The sequence below is a fragment of the Ascaphus truei genome, chromosome 5, assembly GCF_040206685.1.
Source record: "Ascaphus truei isolate aAscTru1 chromosome 5, aAscTru1.hap1, whole genome shotgun sequence".
Lineage (NCBI taxonomy): Eukaryota > Metazoa > Chordata > Amphibia > Anura > Ascaphidae > Ascaphus > Ascaphus truei.
In genome coordinates, this window is record NC_134487.1 from 306,454,401 (window position 1) to 306,475,272 (window position 20,872).

Consider the following 20,872-nt stretch of genomic DNA (forward strand, 5'->3'; position numbering starts at 1 on the left):
CCTGGATGGACCGCACTCGGTTCCTCATCCGGTGAGAGGATGTAGTGGACTATTGGTGGGCGGTGGGAGAGTTTACCCCAGAACAGAGGGACAGAGAGCTGCAGGAGCGATGGCTGCAGATTGAGAATAGGGAAATAGAGCCTATGGGTCCCAGTATTTTGACGAACCCCTATCATGGGTGCTGCCTGGGAGGGGAGGTAAGGCTGACCTGACTAGAATTAGTAGGGCCGAGAGAACCATAATGGCTCGGTATAAATCTTCCCACGGGTTCGAGTACCCGTATGTCCCTGAGCCTCTCATGGATGAGATAGAGGACAACCGGGATAGGTGGCTTAGGGAGGCCATAGAAATGCACCTAGTGGGGAGAGGGAGTTCCGTGATAGGAAAGAAGGCCGAGGAACGGATAGAACATTTAATCCGCATATGGGCCATTGGGAGAAATATCTATAAACACAGAGTAACATATAGACCAGAGAGGGGATTACCCAGGCATTTCTCAGTAACAGTTCTGGATATGGGGGGTAGAGAAGTAAAGAAACCGGACCCCTGTCACTATTTTTAGGTGGTACTGTGCATCACGCGGGTCTGTGGCTGCTGGTCGGGGCGGGCTTGGCGGATGACTGTATTCATGTGTACTGCATTATGAGGAAATTTGTGTGATGTTAATTATGTTTTCCGTTACAGTGCTTCCTGGAAAAAGGTATACAAATTTAGGTCCCAGCGAGAACGATGGGATTCACCAGGGGGAGAATGTAGCGGTCATGTAAAATGCCTACAGTCATCTCTCCTGCTGGCAGCAAGGCCTGGTAAGTGTGGGCATGCCAGCAGTAATCATGGAGGTTTTCCCTCACACCCTGGTGGGGTGCCCTGTGTATGGATGGGACTGGTCACATGCTCTGACTCCATGGTTAGTGATGTCAGAGGTGTGTCAGCCTCAGAAGTTACATAAGGCACAGCACTGTGTCAAGAGTTAGTTCTGTCAGAGTTCAAGGCGAGTACAGTTGCTGGAAAGTTCTTGCAAGGTTCAGGAAGGAGTTCAAGTTCTGCAGAGTGTTAGTTATGTTCTAGTAACTCCATGGGAGACTGTGTCCAGGGACCTGGCACAGGGCAGTGATTCCTGCGGGAATAGTGAATCCCTCATCTAGGTGACATACCTATCAAAGGGGAGCACGGGCGAGATGATCGGCTAAATACACCCCATCGTGGAGGGCAGCTATGCCCACCGTGACAATAAAGATGGAGCTGATCAGAGAAACCCCTGTGTGTGAGAGTCTAATGATTACACAGGAGGTTGCACCACCGAGGAGTTCCTCGTCAGGATCATCCCCATGCGGACGCAGGGACCCTGGTGAGGTGGAGGCGCTGCACTGGAACTAGGTGAGACTCAGCACACTACCTCAGCTGCCTGTCTGACGGGTCCTCCCCACACACCATCATGCGGGAGACTCAGGAGTCCTGTAGCCAACAGGTGCACCATCAGGCATATCTACACTGTAATGGGGTCCGGTTAGACCACAGGGGCCAATGTGAGATTGGGTGGGTCAGGCCGGGCCAGAAATACCGTTACATATGGATAACTCCAATAAGGAGAATCCAACCACTGAGCAGCAGAAGGAACAGCCCCTTTCTTTGGAACAAAGGGGGTGTGTGAGTTCATGGGAGATCAGGAACCCATTTCACCCCCTGACAACTCCAAATACAAACAAAAAACAAAACAAAAGACGCATGTCCGAGGGAGACGAGGGGGCAGACTACGGAAAAACAAGAAAAATGTATTAAGCATACAAAATAAAAATATTTTTAATCTTAGCACCAAAACTCTTACAGAATGTCAAAATAAAGTTATAGGCAAGGGACTCACTTTCGCTCCCACTATTGGACCAAATAAATTTGGTCTTTATGTAGACGCACAAATTTTTTTGAGGTCTCTTACATTAAAGAGATTCTTTTTAGGCAAAGAAGCAGAAACCAGAAATTGGATTAAGACATCTAATGATAGCATAGAAGGACCTTCAACCTCAAAGCCAATTACTTCAAACTTTGTACATTCCAGATTCAAGCCCAAATCCCAGTTTTTCCCAAAATTTGCCAAAGGGAATCATCTGGATGTTTTTTTCCAGTTGGTGACCAAGGACCTAGAGGCCCTAACCACTAATAAGAGTAAACAACACTCTAATCTAACCAAAGAGGAAAAAATAGCGTTAGAGGAATTGTCATTGGATAAAACCATTGTAATTAAACCTGCAGACAAGGGAGGGGGTGTAGTTATCATGGACCATGAATATTATATGAAGGAATCCAATAGAATTTTGGGTGACACTGACACATATCAAAAATTAAAAACTAACCCCACTTCCCTATTTAAAAAAGAACTGCAATCTCTTTTGGAGGATGGGAGAAGACGGGGAATACTTGAAGACCACGAGTTCCACTTTCTGAATATCGATGGACCCAGTGTTCCCCGTCTTCTACTTTTTACCCAAAATTCACAAGAAACCTACACATCCACCTGGGAGACCAATTATCTCCGGTATAGGGTCACTGACAGCCAACCTATCGGAATTCTTGGATAGTTATTTACAAAATATTGTTAAAAAACAAAGATCCTATCTGAAGGACACTACAGATGTAATTCTAATGCTTAGAGATATCCAATGGCAAGAACAATACCTATTGGTCACCACTGATGTTACAGCACTGTATACATCAATTAGACATAAAGATGGATGTAGGGCTATTAGGTTTTTCTTAGAACAGGAAGGTATAATCCCAGAGGTTCAAATTGATTTTTTGATAACATGTATTGAATTTGTCTTGAAGAAAAACTTTTTCTGGTTTTGCGATGAGTTCTTTTTGCAACTGTGCGGGACCGCCATGGGAACCAAATTTGCGCCCAGTTATGCCAATCTCCTGATGGCCATGTGGGAGGATCAGTATATATGGTCTTGGAGTGGTCTGGACGCAAATTTGGTCACACAGGGCGGCGCTATATAGATGACATCATCTTTATATGGAAGGGTACACTAGAGGACCTTAATTTGTTCCTTGTGTACCTCAATAATAACGAATTAAATTTAAAATTTACATCTTCCATCAGTGCTTCCAGTGTAAACTTTTTGGATCTTACCATCTACCTGGAGAACAATTGTATCAAAACAAAAAATTTCTTCAAAGATGTTGATGCTAATAATTACATTTTGCAATCTAGCTGCCATTTAAATAAGTGGATTTCAAATATTCCCTATGGCCAATACCGTAGATTGAAAAGAAATTGTTCTGACAATAAAATGTTCGAAGAACAATCTATGGTATTAACCAAGAAGTTTGCAGAGAGGCAATATAAGGATGATGTCGTCAGAAAAGCTTGGGTTAAGGCAACCAATACACCAAGGGAAACAATGCTTATCCCCACAGTAAAAAATCCATCAAGTGATGTGATACAAGTACCATTCATCACGCAGTATAATAGGGATGCATACAAGATCAATAACATTCTTAACTCCCACTGGTCTATTTTGAAAAATGACCCTATTCTAGGCCAACACTTACCTGAAAGAGTTAAAATGGTGTACAGAAAAGCTCCTAATATTAAAAATATAGTGGCCCCTAGTGCCCTTAAAAAAGTTACTACACATAATCGCTCTGATTATAACTGTAGAATGTGCACTGCATGTAAGTTTAGTTCAAAAGCTATTTACAGCTTTGAATCACATGTAACCCATAGAAAATATAACATTAAACAACATCTCAATTGTAGATCCAATTTTGTTATATACCTCATTGAATGTGTATGTGGGTTACAATATATTGGCAAAACCATCCGCCCCCTAAGGACTAGAATATTAGAACACATTAACAATATTAAAAAGAAAATTTCGACACACAGTGTTTCTAATCATTTTTTATTAATGCACAACTCAGATCCTAAAGGGTTAACTTTCAAAGCCATAGAACAAGTCATGCCAAATTGGAGAGGTGGTAATAGAAATTTAGCCCTACTTAAAGAGAATCATTTTGGATGTTTGAGTTAAACACATTAGCACCTTCAGGTTTAAATTTAGAATTTGACCTTAAACCATTCTTATAATGACTATTACTATGGTTTTCGATTTGTCAACTAATCATGTTTCTCTGCTTTGTTCCTTTTATTAGATTTGCGCCGTATGTATATATAGTTTTAGCCACTTGACAGTAATTTTAACCCTTTATAATTGTTTCCATGTATTCATTATATAGGACTTTGGGTCTCTGCATATGTCAGATGCAGTAGATTTAATTACAATTATAGCCTATACATTTTTTTGCTATGGCTAGCATAGCCATTCTTAATCAATTGTATAAATATGTTTTTAAATAAGTTTTTTATATATTGATATGTTTATAAAATTTTTATAGTATTTGTATAAGATTCGTCTGTATTAGATTAGCATCATTTGGCATTCTCCACTATAGTTAATTATTTCTATTATCCAATTTACTCCCCACCAATGAGAGTAGAGGTTAGAGTATTTATACTTCTCACCCACCATGCAACATCACTCCTGAAGAAACCGACAAGGTGAAACGCGTAGAGTGATGCCACAAGATTAAATCGGAACCTCTGGAAACGGATGACGTCACTTCCGGTCTTCGGTGAGACGCATCCGTGACACGCATACCAGTACAGAGGAACAGCTGAGACACCACTCATCCGGTCCGCAGAGATCCACTTTTTGTGATCTATACGCTTGTTTATTTCAATTACCATGTGAGTTGATTGGATTTTACTTACTTTTATAAACTTTTGTGTACAGTCTGCACTATGTCCGGTTCTATTTACTCCTAAGGGCCCACGGTAGAGGTGTACCTGATAGAAAGCGTGGTGCCTATTTGAATACCTGGCTGCTATCCACGGTTTAAAGATACCTTTACGTGCCCACTATACCTCTAACGTTTGTGAGTATTCATAACATAGAACTTTGCCATTTATATACCACTGAATTTTTACAATACTGCACCATCAGTTTGTTGTTTTTGTGTTCCACATGTCTCGCGCTTCCTGGTGATTTCTACCCTTCACTTGTTCACGAGGATTGAGAGAGCAGTCCTGCACCAGGTCACAGCGGCATATACATGTGTCTGTATAAGTATCACGATTAATTATCTTATTTTTTGCACTACACTGTGGGTTTATTTGATGTTTTAATTTAACCTAATACACTGAGCGCCACTTTTTGATAAGTTTTTCTTTACACGAGATCCAGAACAGGACAGGCTTACAGCGAAGCAGAGCGGGAAGAGTGATGTGCACTCTCTGGGCAAGTGCTAAAGAAAGTAGGGCATGCCATACCGGGGGTTAGTCAGGGGAGCGTGGACCTCCGCTCCCGCACAGTACGCCCTGGGTGCCCTAAGAGGGTGGCGTAAGATGGGTGCATAGCTGTAGCTGTCCTAGTCCCTTGAGGCAGATAGTGTGAGGCAACTGGGGGGGTTAGCCTGCTAACGTGTCCAGGGACCATGGCCCAGGGCCCGCACTATGAGTAGCCAAAAGTAGGGACACCCGTACTTAGGGAGATGCCCGATACACTAGCTAGCACCCACATAAAACGCACCACAGAGCACTTGCCGGAACAGTCACCGAGTACAGTGCACAGGGAAGGAGTTCTGCCTAGCCTGGGGTATGCCACCTCATACTAGTGGGCAACAGAGAATGAAGCATGCAGAGAGATGCAGAAAGTGTCAGTGAGTACAGTCAGTGTCTAGGAACGTGTTACACCCTAGACACTGAGAGTAGTGCACATTTACATGTGGTGGGCTCATTGAAGATGGCCGCCGTCACTACATGTGCTCTGTGGAGCAAAGAAGAACTAAAATGGTGTTTCCCGCCAATCCTGGAGCGCGCACGTGAATCGTGCAAAGAGACTGTACGAGAAATATGGCGGGAAATGTGCAGCGGTTTGGCGTCAAACCCAGATCCCCTGCAAGAGGAGCGGTGCGAAAGCCGAAAGCCCACCCACCTGTGCTGTGACTGGCCAACAACCCAGATCACGTCACACTGAAAGAAGGAGGGCCCCGCCTCTGGATTCCACCAGAGGGAGGGAGCTCAAGGAGAGCCAATCAGAAGCGTCCTCCCCAAAAAAGGGAGGGACAGGAAGAGAGAGCGAAGAGCGTCACTTCTGTCTGGCATTCGAGGAGCAAGGAGCTGCAACACTGAACTGTTCCACCCCTGAGCTAACAATGTCTGAGATGAGCACCACGATCTACCAGCTACCAGGAGGCTTACTGGTAGTGGAGGTGGAGGGCCACGAGTACCTCCGGTGCCTGTTCGTCCACTGCGGGATACCCGGAGCGGTCCCAAGCACTAAGGCACGATGCCCTCAATGCGGCACGTACTACCTGTGGCCTAACGAGCCATGGCCACTGATCGAGACCCCGCGGGGTGCCTCTCCGGGAACACTAATGGAGGTGGCAGAGATGAAAGACAAGGCTGCCATAGTTCCCCGCTTCAACCATGCGGGAAGAACCAAGGCCTAGCCAGCTACGGAGCCGAGCGAACCATCGGCGGAAAAGAGCGCGACCGCAGTGGAGGTACCGGAGCGGGCCCGTTTCGTACCAATACCCACTGGTTGTATCGCAGGAGAACCCGGTGACTCCCTTGCGGAGGATCCGATCGTGATATCCTCGGAGGAAGAGGTTGGCATACCATCGGTAGCGATGCGCCTACCGGCGAACCACCCCAGCGGTAACAAAGAGGAGCAGACGAGTCCAGACACCTTCCGACGGCGAGCGCTGGTGCGGCCTGAGGCCCGTAGAAGTCCCACGGCCGTGGTGACTCCCAGAGCGGCGGAGATAGCGTCCGAGTTGACTCCGGAGGACCCCAAGATCACCAAACAGCAGCGGAGCGGTAAGGAGACTTCACCACCCCCTTACTCCCGCCAGGCGAAGACAGCAACCGCGGAGGACGAGAAGGAGAGGCTTGCGGCCTACTTGTCCGTCCACGAACCGGATGCTCTACCACCGCCCCTTCCGGTCCTCGACGCACTTCCGGTGCGTGACCACGGAGCGGATGGAGATTCCGCGGGCCCCGGCGATGACTGACGTCACTTCCGGGCCCGATGGGAAGAGAGGCCCGGGAGCGCTGTTCTCCCCACGGAGAGTAGCCATGGCCACTGCAATGGCCCCCCTGAAGAGCCGAGGCCCCTCCAGAGAAGCGCGAAGTATGGCGGAGAAAGCACCCAAGAAAGCATCCCTTGGTCGCGGTATTACCCGCTTGCTGGACACTGACTTGAACATTGCCCCTGCCCCAACCCCTAGCTCCATCGCCCCAGCCACTGCCCCTGCCCCGTCACGAGTGTTGTCACCGGGACACAGCGGGGATAAATTGAGCAAGTACCCCAAATATTCCAGAGATGTGCGGGACTGGGAATTGAGCGATGAGGGGTCTGATGGGGAAATACCATATGCTAATGTGATACGTGTGCCTAACCCTGTGCCGTTTTCTCCTACAGCTAGAGGGAGAGCCCGTAAGGTGGTTCACAAGATGAACCCTACCATTTACATCAACGCCAAAGGGAGGAGAGATTGCTCGCGCTCTATAGAGGCGGGGACGTCCGGTGTCTCATCCCAAGCAGAGTCAGAGGTAGAGAACACTAGCCATTCCACAGAGTACGAGCACCGTGACAAGTGGTGGGCACCCCTGTTCACTGGGTACCACGAAGGTATGGACCGTACGCGGTTCCTGCTCATTAAGAACAACATAGTTGATTATTGGTGTGCGGCAGGTGCCTTTACTCCCCAGGAGGTGGAGGACGAGATAGATCACAGGTACCGGGAGATAGAGCAGAAACTCATTCAGCCCAAGGGCCCCAGTGTATTATATGACGAATAAAAACACAAAAAACACAGCGCACAACGCTCATAGTGCATTAAGAATTATATTAACTCAAAACAATTAAAAGGGTAAGTATTGTGCGTACATCAAAGTAATATTAGACAAGCATTTCTGGGATAAATGTTACCCAAACACCACGTGGAAGCCGGAGTAGATGTCGTCACAGGTATTGGAAACTGCTTCGTGACCACCGGTTCCTACTAGGCAGTTAAGGAGTCCACCAAAGTCCCTGCTCACACGGAAAGTCCAGCACATCTGCAGCTCACACAGGAGGGGCTGCTCCAAACAGAACTCCACGCCAGCTGGGTTCCTCTCACTGTCCTCCGCTCAGGCACTTCCGGATTAGTGACGTCACAGGAGGGTTTCACCGGTGCTTGCGCCGGTTGCTGGATCAGTTCACGAATCGTGGAGTAGTGGGATAAAGGCAATATAACTAGCACACTTTCCAACGCGTTTCGAAACCAACAGGTTTCTTCATCAGGGAATGTTGGTTTCAAAATGTTGTGTCAATTCGTTCTCCGTCTATTGGTAGGTTGAAATTTGGTGACATAATTAGTGAAGGGATCTGTTTTTCTTCTGCTTCTGTCTGTCAGTGGAAGCTCATGAATATTAATGAGCACTCCTGCATTGACATGTGCTAGAGGGAGGGCAGGGCTGACAAAGGGGTGTGCCAGGGCTTGTGACAGGACATGAAGGGGCAGTGCCTTAGCAAATGGCTGTTAAAATAGAATACAAGAAAATTGGTCTTTAAAAGTTGTTGTTTTTAAAACAGAAAATGCTAAAAGTATTTTTTCTTACTACAGAACAGATTTATTAAAAAAACCCACATGCAGGATATTGACTGAACTGCAGCTTTAATTTCATGTTCTCTCCAACATCCGCACTCCCCACTGCACCATTATTTATACACCTCTATCCCAACAACTTCTTTACCCCTCAATAAAAAAACACCCACACAAATACTCTATTCACACCCTCTATCTACTCCTCCCTGCTGCTGGCGATCTCCCCTAAGGGACGTTCTATAGTGTGTGTGGCCGCATGCTTTTTGTGTGTATGCGGTGAGCGAGTGAGCTACTGTGTGTGTGTGTGTGTGTGTGTGTGTTAAATAAGTTTTGAAATAAATAAAGAAATACTTTAATAAATTGTTTATTAACATTGTACACACACACACACACACACACACACACACACACACACACACACACACACACACACACACACACATATATACACACACACACACACACACACACACACATACACACACACACATACACACACACACACACACACACACACATATACATACATTTCAGCAGCGGTAGCAGCGCAAATTCTTTATTTTACTCATCTTCCTCCCTATCGGCCGATTCCACGCTCCCTGCCGTGCGCGCGCTCGGCACCATTATAGAAAGGCTGACTAACCTCAACCAACTAAAACTGCCGCGCGTGCGCACGGTGTAGCAAGCGCGCGCACTATAGGACAGCCCTACGCCAGAGCCCAGACATACACACCTGCTCTCACCCACGCCTCCCTGCCACCTCCTCTCACCCACGCCTCCCTGCCACCTCCTCTCACCCACGCCTCCCTGCCACCTCCTCTCACCCACGCCTCCCTGCCACCTCCTCTCACCCACGCCTCCCTGCCACCTCCTCTCACCCACGCCTCCCTGCCACCTCCTCTCACCCACGCCTCCCTGCCACCTCCTCTCACCCACGCCTCCCTGCCACCTCCTCTCACCCACGCCTCCCTGCCACCTCCTCTCACCCACGCCTCCCTGCCACCTCCTCTCACCCACGCCTCCCTGCCACCTCCTCTCACCCACGCCTCCCTGCCACCTCCTCTCACCCACGCCTCCCTGCCACCTCGTCTCACCCACACCTCCCTGCCACCTGCTCTCACCCACGCCTCCCTGCCACCGGCTCTCACCCACGCCTCCCTGCCATCTCTTCTCACCCACGCCTCCCTGCCACCTCCTCTCACCCACGCCTCCCTGCCACCTCTTCTCACCCACGCCTCCCTGCCACCTCCTCTCACCCACGCCTCCCTGCCACCTCCTCTCACCCACGCCTCCCTGCCACCTCCTCTCACCCACGCCTCCCTGCCACCTGCTCTCACCCACGCCTCCCTGCCACCTCCTCTCACCCACGCCTCCCTGCCACCTCCTCTCACCCACGCCTCCCTGCCATCTCCTCTTACCCACGCCTCCCTGCCACCTCCTCTCACCCACGCCTCCCTGCCACCTCCTCTCACCCACGCCTCCCTGCCACCTCCTCTCACCCACGCCTCCCTGCCACCTCCTCTCACCCACGCCTCCCTGCCACCTCCTCTCACCCACGCCTCCTTGCCACCTCCTCTCACCCACGCCTCCCTGCCACCTCCTCTCACCCACGCCTCCCTGCCACCTCCTCTCACCCACGCCTCCCTGCCACCTCCTCTCACCCACGCCTCCCTGCCACCTCCTCTCACCCACGCCTCCCTGCCACCTCCTCTCACCCACGCCTCCCTGCCACCTCCTCTCACCCACGCCTCCCTGCCATCTCTTCTCCTGTGAATGGTGTTAACCTGATTTAATACTGACTAACCTTAAAACTCGCCCCACATATCAGACACCCCAACAGCCTGCCCTCATGGCTACTGTCCCACACCCAGTCACTCCTAGCAAACATTGTGACCAAGCACTGCCATCTACAGCACTTACTCCCTCACCTGCTGTCTCTGTAACTCTCCCATTATACCTTAGATTGTAAGCTCTTCGGGGCAGGGATTTCCTATCCTATTGTCTGATTTTGCTGCACTTATTGTATTATTATTATTCCCTGTACTGTATTCTTTGTGAAGCGCTGAGTACATTTTTGGCGCGATATAAATAAAGACACACAATACAATGTTGTGCAGTGGGGTACAGTACAATGAGGTCAGGCTAAAACATATGAGGGGAAGAGGATGGATACTTTTTATTGACAAAATCTGATGAGCCCAGTGCTGTAATAAGTCACTTGAAGAGCGGCAAAACCACTGAACGCGATGATAAACGCACAGAGAAGATCTAGCACTTTGGTTCTGAAACGTAGTTATGCGTATTGTGTCTTTTGAAGAATTGCTCATCAATTCTTAAAATAACTAAATTATGGGGGGTGGGTACTCTCTGTGGGGGTACCCCAGGGATCTGTCCTGGGACCTCTCATCTTTTCTCTGTACACACTTTCTCTTCTAGGTTACCTAATCACCTAATTTCTTGGGTTCAAATATCACCTCTATGCTGACGACACACACATTTACTTTTCAACTCCTGACCTTACACCTGCTGTACTGACATTCAAAGTTTCTGAATGTCTCACCGCTATATCATCCTGGATGGCCCTCTGCCTACTTAAACTCAACATGGCTAAAACAGAGCTCCTCATACTTCCTCCCAAACCTGGCCCCACTACCTCCTTCCACATTACATTTGGAACTACGATCATTCACCCAGTAGCCCAAGCACGCTGCCTAGATATGCCCTGTCCTCTGTTGCTCGACTGCTAAAACTCTGACTCAGGCCCTCATTCTCTCCCGCCTCGATTACTGTAACCTCCTGCTGTCCGGCCTTCCTGCCTCTCACCTGTCTCCCCTACAATCTATCCTAAACGCTGCAGCAAGAATCACTCTACTCTTTCTGAAATTTGTCTCAGCGTCTCCCCTGCTGAAATCATTGGTCATTAGAGTTCCTAGTTAGGCAAGTGTGGTGGGCTTTTGGGCATTTTAATTGTTTTGATATTTTTTTGGGGGGGTATATTAGTATGGTTATGTAATTCCTTCACTGCACTGCCCTTAGAAAGGTCCCATTTTGGGTCCGACAAGTTGGATATTTGTGTCTTGTTTTCTACAACATATTTAATTATTGAACCTGAGTGCTGTCTGCTGATTCTCATATGAACGGTATCGTATATTTATTGATTATTTATGGGACATGCACCTACCTTCCACGATGACTATTGGAGTGCTGGCGTGCATGTGCGTGTTCATTTGCATGTCTTAGACAGGTCTGCAACCCTGTCTTTCACCATTATCACCCAGCATTCAGTGCTTCCACTGAAGCAAAGGAATCTGGGAAGTGACATGCAAATGAGCACACAGTGCCACCTTTTGCTTCAAAATCATATGAAATGGTCCCCAAAGCTTATACACAGCCCCCTTTCAGATTACTAGGGCCTTAAGGGGTTAACTGTGTGGGCTCACACAGAGTAATGCCCCTTCTCTGTCCCATGGTGCTGGGGTGAATCAGCCGAAGTTAAGTCTCACCACTTTCTGCCTGGATACAGTGACACTCATGCTAGGCTATTTATAAGCGGGAAAGCTTCTGGAAGGCAGATCCCAGGAGGGGTTGAAGAGGAGGGATCTCAATGTGGACAAACTTACCCCCCACACAGATATACACACACACATACAGATAGATACATAGATAGATAGAGCACCCTACGTGGGCGTGTTTACGGGTGTGCCAGTGATGTCACGGAACTGGTTGCCATCATTGGGCGAACCGCTCACGTGACCGGTCCGTCGCACCAAGAAATCAGTTTGAACTGATTTCATGCGCAACGCGCGCCCCCTCCCGCCTGCACGCGCCCGCACTCCGTATAGACACAATCACTGCCTTTAGGCAGACTGATCGCTCAGGTCGTCCATACCATGGACGCAGTCTTAGGCTGAGGTCCCGTTGCACGCGTCCGCACGGCTGGCTTGCTTGCCGGCGGCGCGTGCAACTCGCTGTACCGCGATCTGCGGTCTACAGGCTGCTTTTCTTGGAGCGGGGGGGGCGTGGCCAAACGGGTCGGGGGGGGCGCGGCCATGACGGGAGGGGGCGCGGCCATGACGGAGGGGGGCGGGGTCCAAAACAAAGCAGGGCTCACAGCACTGCAGCAGCTCCACACACTAGCACACAATAGCTGGCTTGCCATTCGTTGAAGGGAGCCAGTCTATGATTGGCCCCTTAGCGTACCATGTGACGCGTTGCAGCAAGAGAACACCATTCTCTCGTGTCTCCTGCTGGCTACCGCGTCACAGCATGTAGCAAGTTAGAAGTGAGGAGGGACTGGGACCCGATCGTGAGTTCAAACAGGAATGGTAAGTTGAGCTCACGTCGCCGCCCGCGCACACGGGCGCAGCGGGTCCCAGCCCTAAGCGATGTCAAGTTTAAGAGGCCCCAACAATTAGAAATAGATGTATTATTCTGACTGAAGGGACCATTCAAAATATAAACATGAAACTGAAGTGAATGAAAGTGTTGTACTAGCGTTGTAATATACAAAGATAACGGTGTAACGCTAACATGAGTGTTTGCTACGAAGTTTGTCACTTTCGATACACATGATGATTACGGTCATATTTAAACGAAAATGTCCATAGAGAATCTTCTTTTTCCCATATATCCTTTATGTATCATGCACATGGCGACCGCATGACGATTAGTTGCGCGGCAACGACCAGGCTTTGCTGAGCATGCCGAGGATCAACACACACATTCCCCGCACGCTCAAACTCCCACACCCACCACATCATGAATATGTATTTATGGCAAAAAGAGTGCTACTGGGTGTGGCAAATGTATACAACAAAAGACAAGGGGTGCCCAATGCTACATCCAATTGGCAAAACATATATGGTAATAAACATACAAAATTAGTGTCCCCGGCACTAGTGAATAAAGTGTCCAAGATACCATAGTCCAAAAGACAGTCCTGTATTGTGAGACAGTCCGGATAGGTAAATGGAACAACCAAGAGAGTTCCGGATGGGTGGGGTGTCCTTATAGAAGACCTCCAAAATGTTTCTGGAAATACACAAAAACAAAAGACACACCAATTGCGCAGTGTGAAGGGCAAAAACCCCTATCTAGAACATAAAAAACCCTACTTACAAGATGATATCTTGCTTGTTCAGGGGAGAGAATCTGTGCTTGTGCCACGTCTTCACCCCGGTTTCCACGGACCCCACGTGGTCTGACGAGATGGTTCCCTTTGTGATAGTTGTTGAACTCACGGACACACCAATATTATGAAGATGCCGTCAGAAGAGGAGCAGCCGTGGATCTGTCCCTTGAGCAAGAGTGTTCCAGCCAAGGAACATTAGTGGCTATTTGCCCAGACTGCAGATCTCAGGAGGCCGGGATGTGAGCAGCTAATGAATGTCTGAGGCTTCCTATTGTGTAGGAGAAGAGGACAGTCCCACTACCCTTATGGGGGTTACTGCCCCGTTTATCCTCTGCCCCTCCTTTATCAGCCCCTCAGCAGCGGCTCATTTCTCCTGCATGATAACACAGCCCTGTCTGTACCTGGGAAGGGGACGTCTCATTATACTAGGATCTCACTTCCAAACCAGAGGACAGACCAGTTATTCCCTGGTCAGTTTGCTCCCCCCCGAGCTCCCTGGTCCTGTCTTGCTCATGGGCAGCGCAAGCGTTACAGAACCCTTCCTTTTACCTCTGTATGAGGGGAACGAACCATAGTAGGTCCTGTTCTTGCAGCTAAGTGAAAAGACCTCCCAAGTTAAAAAGGTGAGGTGGCGCCTCCCCCCAGAGCTCACCCCTCCTCACCTTTTTAACTTGGGAGGTCTTTACTCTTTGCTGCAAGAACAGGACCTACTGCGGTTCGTTCCCCTCATACAGAGGTAAAGGGGAGGGCTCACAGTGTAGTGTAGGACCTGCATTTATGTTGGTTATACCTTGGCGTTGGTACGCATGCGCAGGATCAGCCAGTTCTCTCAGGCGCAGCTTTATTCTGCACATGCGGACTCATCCAAGATAGCCGCCGCATCATCATAGTTGCCTAGCAACGACCAGACTTTGCCGAGCATGCGCAGGAGCAGCTTATATTCTCTCCTAAATGTTCTCTCTCTCCTTCTCTCTCTCTCTCTCCTTCTCTCCCTCTCTCCTCACTCTCTCTCTCTCCTTCTCACTCTCTCTCTCTCCTTCTCACTCTCTCTCACTATCTCTCTAACTCTCTCTCTAGCTCTCTCTCTAACTCTCTCTCTAACTCTCTCCTTCTCTAACTCTCTCTCTCTCTCTCTCTCTCTCTCTCTCTCTCTAACTCTCTCTCTGTCTCTCACTCCTCTCTCCTTCTCTCTCCTTCTCTCTCTTTCTCTCTCTTTCTCTAATGGCCCGGTTTACCAAAACAGTTCCTGGCTTGTACAAGCCTGCAGAAAAGCATAAACAGTTCATAAGTAATTGTAGACATAATAAAAGGTTTGTTTAAATTGCCACCTTTATATTTTGCTTTAGAGAAAGTACCATAGATTACATTTGAGAGCAGCCTCATACTCCAGCTCCTATTTGTCTGGCTGAGGTAAGCTCGTCCCAGATGAGCGTTTCATAAATGTCACGTATATTGTACGTATCCTTTACTAGACCATAATGTCAATTGTTGTTTAATTATTAACCTAGTTGAGTACATTGAAACTGGTTAGATAACAAGAATGAGCTAAGACAAGATGTCCTATAAGTGTTGCATGGCTTCGAATCACTTGAATAGGAACAGCCAGGTCAGGTTTTAAATGCCAATGGAAGATGAAATTGTCCTTAAAGTGTTCCCATCACTAGAAGGGGGCCCAGCCAGGTTTGTAAATGTACAATGCCAGTGGATTTGGATTTACAACCTGGCCTCACTGGCACTGTTTGTATGGTTTATAGCAGCAGTACGCAAACTGGGGGGCGAGATTTTTTTTGGTGGGGCGCGGGTGGTTGCATAGGTCCCGCGCTCTTCCTCAAGGCATTTAAATTAAATGCCGGGGGACCGCACGAGGCCTCTGCAACCTCTACTTACCGAGGTTCAGCCGGCTTCGGGACGCGTGACCATGGCAACGCGGCGTCAAATGCCACTGCAGGGTCATGTGATGTCACGGTTACCATGGTAATGTGACGTCAAATGATGCCGCGGGTCATGTGATGTGGCTTCACACGACCCCGCAGCGTCATTTGATGGCGCGTGAGGTAAGCAGGGGGGCGCATCAAAGGACGATAGCAGGCAGGGGGGGCGCACCCAAAAAAGTTTGCGCACCCTGGTTTATAGTAACAAATGAAGGTGCGAATGAAAAAGTGATAAACATGAAAACAAGACGGAACTCTCAACGTGTTTCTAACTAAATAATATGATGTGAGATTAATAAAGGGATCACAATGTGATGAAAGCAAATAATTAATAAGTCTCTGTGATAAGATAGATGTCTTCCTTCAGTTTTACGCACTTCTCTGCTCAGTTACAACATAGGAAGTTCTTGTCAGCCAAAAAGGATTAAATATCCATCTGGTCATATCACAAAGTACTGAAGCTCTTAAGAAATGTACATAATGCCTACTGGTTCCCTGCGGTAATAAAATGTCAACATAATTATGCCCCTTTATAAAGCATTAGTAAGACCACACCTTGAATATGGAGTATTATTTTGGGCACCAATCCTAAGAAAATACATTATGGAACTAGAGAGAGTGCAGAGAAGAGCCACCAAATTAATAAAGGGGATGATAATCTGATTTATGAGGAGAGGCTAGCTAAATTAGATTTATTTACATTAGAAAACAGGCGTCTAAGAGGGGATATGATAACTATATACAAATATATTCGGGGACAATACAAGGAGCTTAGAACTATTTATCCCAAGGGCAGTACAAAGGACACGGGGTCATCCCTTAAGGTTGGAGGAAAGGAGATTTCACCAGCAACAAAGGAAAGGGTTCTTTACAGTAAGGGCAGTTACAGTGTGGGATTCATTACCCATGGAGACTGTGATGGCAGATACAATAGATTTGTTCAAAAAAGTTGGACATCTTTTTAGAAAGGAAAGGTATACAGGGATATACCAAATAAGTAAACATGGGAAGGATGTTGTTCCAGGGAGTAATCCGATTGCCAATTCTTGGAGTCAGGAAGGAATTTAGTTTTCTCCTAATGAGATATCATTGGATGATGTGTCACTGGGTTTTTTCATTTGCCTTCCTCTGGATCAATATACTTGTAACCCCTAATGGGATTACTATTATCACGCTATACTAAGAGCTCAGGAGTTAGGGAGCTAATCCTAGTAAGGTACAAATGTTGCAACTTAGTCAGGATGTGAATGTTGCTAAGTGTTTGGTCCGGTGCCTGGCTTCTCCTTTCTTCCAGAACATGCTGGAAGGATCACCTGACATAGGCATCGTTTATAGTACAGGCACAGGCACGCGACTGAGCGCATGGCGTCGTGCGCACCTGTCACCCGAGCGATATGCGCACTGTACATGGAGGCGTGGCAGAGGCATCACCAGGCTGGTTCGCCCTCATTGACTAGACTGCTTACGTGACGTGGCCTTTGTACGTAAAAACGAAATTATTTGTCGGCTCAAAATTCTGCCAGCCGGGCGATCTTCATCTCACGCTATGGCCAGCCCGATAGAGCTGCGGCATTTTGTTCGTGCCGCACACGCACTATAATCGCAGCCGTAGAGTAACTCATAGACTAAGCCCGTCCTTAATCTGCCCAGTAACAGGGGTGGGGTTGTGACATCCATCCAAGGGAATATATGGAGCTGCAAAGGCTTCTGGGCCCTGGGCTCCTGGAGGATATGAGGAGGAGTCTCATCATGTTAAGTGTTTGTCTTATATGTGTAAGAGTATGGTCAGCATTTATTATTTTATAGTTGGGGAAAGTGCCCCTCACCCAAGAAGCGCCGCTGCTGTGTAGAGGAAGATTAATACCCCTTTGCTACAGGAGGAACGTGGGTGGTCACTGAGTGCCAGGGAGCCCTAGAACAGGGACTCACTGGGGGGGGGGGGGAGCGCCACATTGCGAATGCTCTAATGCCAATACCACGCCTATGCACACCAGATCACCAATGTAGGGGATAGAGGGGCCTGCACAGGGTGACCGGTAATGGGAGCCTCGGTATAAGGTGCACCCCTGAATGTAGCCCTGGTAGGGGTCTGGAATTAAATCCAAGCATTGAGAGCAAAGGAGAGCACATTCCCACAACCATTGGAAACTATAATATAAGTGAAAAAGCCGCGAGCGCCTCCCTGGGGAACTCAAAACGAGAGGAATAAATACCAGTTTGGTGAGCACTCCAGTACCCCTATGTAGGAGGTATATGATAATAAAGTGATTAAAACGTAATGTTTAATGGTTACCAAGTAAAATAAATATGTGAGTAGATAAACACTTAAACGCGAACAGCCGAAAAATTATTGGACTAATTAAAATGTTGCCAGTGTCTGAGTGATGTCACTTGTGTTGACACCATTTGGCGCTCAAAGGGTTAAATGCCTCTGTATGAATTTAAGGGGGCTGTATATCACAGCCTCAAACGTACCTATAGTTTGAGTGCTAGAGGCTTCCTCTACCTCCCATACATGCTCTGATTGGTAATCATATGTTGTTTGTCCGGCAAGACAAGGATGTATGTAGGGAAGGAAACCCTCTGTACCAACAAACTAGATCCTGATGCACTAGGAGGTGACCGTCCTTATAGAAAGGTGTTCGTGCCTGAGCCTAGGTCCCTGTGTAAGCACTCACATGGGTGTGGCGCCACTCGTTACTCAGCTGTGGATAAGTTTATATATAACGGTCAAATACTTATGATGGGTTCACTTCAATATACTTTCCCATCTATAGTTATCCCACATAGGACTTATAACAAATATTCAAAGCGTGGGGATCTGAGAAGTACCCCCCGAGTGGGTACCCGTGGGGATCTGAGAAGTACCCCCCGAGTGGCTACCCGTGGGGATCTGAGAAGTACCCAAGTGCGTACCCTTGGGGATCTGAGAAGTACCCGAGTGCGTACCCGTGGGGATCTGAGAAGTACCCGAGTGGGTACCCGTGGGGATCTGAGAAGTACCCCCCGAGTGGGTACCCGTGGGGATCTGAGAAGTACCCGAGTGCGTACCCGTGGGGATCTGAGAAGTACCCGAGTGGGTACCCGTGGGGATCTGAGAAGTACCCGAGTGGGTACCCGTGGGGATCTGAGAAGTGCCTCCCGAGTGGGTACCCGTGGGGATCTGAGAAGTACCCCCCGAGTGGGTACCCGTGGGGATCTGAGAAGTACCCGAGTGGGTACCCGTGGGGATCTGAGAAGTACCCCCCGAGTGGGTACCCGTGGGGATCTGAGAAGTACCCCCCGAGTGGGTACCCGTGGGGATCTGAGAAGTACCCGAGTGCGTACCCGTGGGGATCTGAGAAGTACCCGAGTGGGTACCCGTGGGGATCTGAGAAGTACCCCCCGAGTGGGTACCCGTGGGGATCTGAGAAGTGCCTCCCGAGTGGGTAGCCGTGGGGATCTGAGAAGTGCGAAGTGCCCCCCGAGTTGTCTCTATGTTCATTTTTTGAGTCTGGATTGCGCATAGTATTGCTAAGCGTTAATTTCTACTGCTGTGACAATCTGGGTGATATATATGTATCAGTGATGGGTAACAAGTTTTAGTTCAGCTTGACTGTGTCACATCTTGGTGCTAATGTGTATCATTGGGTGGTCTCCACCGTGGCGGCGGTACAATATTCTGCACCCCCTATTCTCTTAGCTCCTCCGGGCAACAGACTAATCATTTAAAAGAAACGCTTCTAACTACATGAACAGGGACAGAGCTGGATGCGTGTTCTATAATGTAGTGACTAGTTACTATATGTAACTATATGCAACTATATGACAGTTGTGTGCAAAGTTTTGACCCTGCGCCCCCTGCCTGTTCACCTCCTGACTCGCGCCCCCCCTCCTGCCTGGCTCCGGCGTCAAATGACGTTGTGGGGTCATATGACGTCATGTTGCCATGACGCCGGTTATTATAACGATGTGTCGCCGAAAATCAGGTAGGAAAAGCTGCAGAGGCCAAGTGCGATCCCCCTGGCACTTAATTTAAGTGCCTTGGGGGACAGAGCGGGACCTCTGTAACCGCCACGCCCCCTTGGAAATTCTGCCGCCCCCCCTTGCAATGTATATGTAACTATGTAACTATGTAACATCCCTTTAAAATAATCATAATATTTATTACGTGATGGCATCCACATGAGACAATAAATATAAATATAATACAAAAATAAGTTCTTGTACAATATTTAGAAGTCCTTGGGCTTCTGGTTAGAAGAAGCATTGATAGTTAAGTGCACATTTCCAGGTTCATACGATATCTCTCTTCATGGGAAGACAATAAAAGCCTGTCCTACAGAGAAGCACGTCAGACATTCACTGCTTTCTCTCCCCCTTCAACAAACAGGTTCCCCAGGTCGGGCAAAGACATCAGTACTGGGCCTGGGAAAACGCTTATTGACTTGCTAGCTGCAGTGACTGATGTATCACAAACTCCTCCGATTTAACTAAAACAAGCCAGGAAAACACAGGCCATGTGACAGGTAGCGACTGTACTTATCTATTTATTGAAACTATCATCATCAAAAAAACAAGCACTTTATAGAGAAACAATACCTGATATTCAATATAACCGATTATTAAATCTGACGTTTTATTCTATTCTATCTCTTTATTCTATCTACTGGATTTAAATGTATTTTTCGGTGTCAGACCAATACTTAGAATCCAGAGTCCAGATTTATTATTATTATTATTATTCCCCAGACGATGTAATGGATGCAGTGTATAGTTTATATTATATTTTTAAAGGCTTCATTAACATGAATAACATGTTTATTTAATCTGCAAATTCCTTTGTGTTCTTCAAAACGTTTTGTCGTCAAGATTATACCTTTAACCCCGTAGCTGCTAGAAGGGCCGCAATGAATTTAATACCAGAACTCCTTTGTATGGTAGCATGGTGAGTTAGTAACTGTTCTCTCTGGTTTAGAAATATCCGGTGGCATCAGGTTACAGCGAGGCTACGAGTAGTATGTCTGGTATTAGCCACATGGAAGCAGCCTGAGCCGTGATGGCTTACAGTAAGGCGGCGCGCTCACACTGTAGCTGCCCGCAGGAGGGACAGGCAGATTTCCATAAAGTATGTTAAACAGAAACGGGAATTGATAATCACAGTGATAACATACAGTAG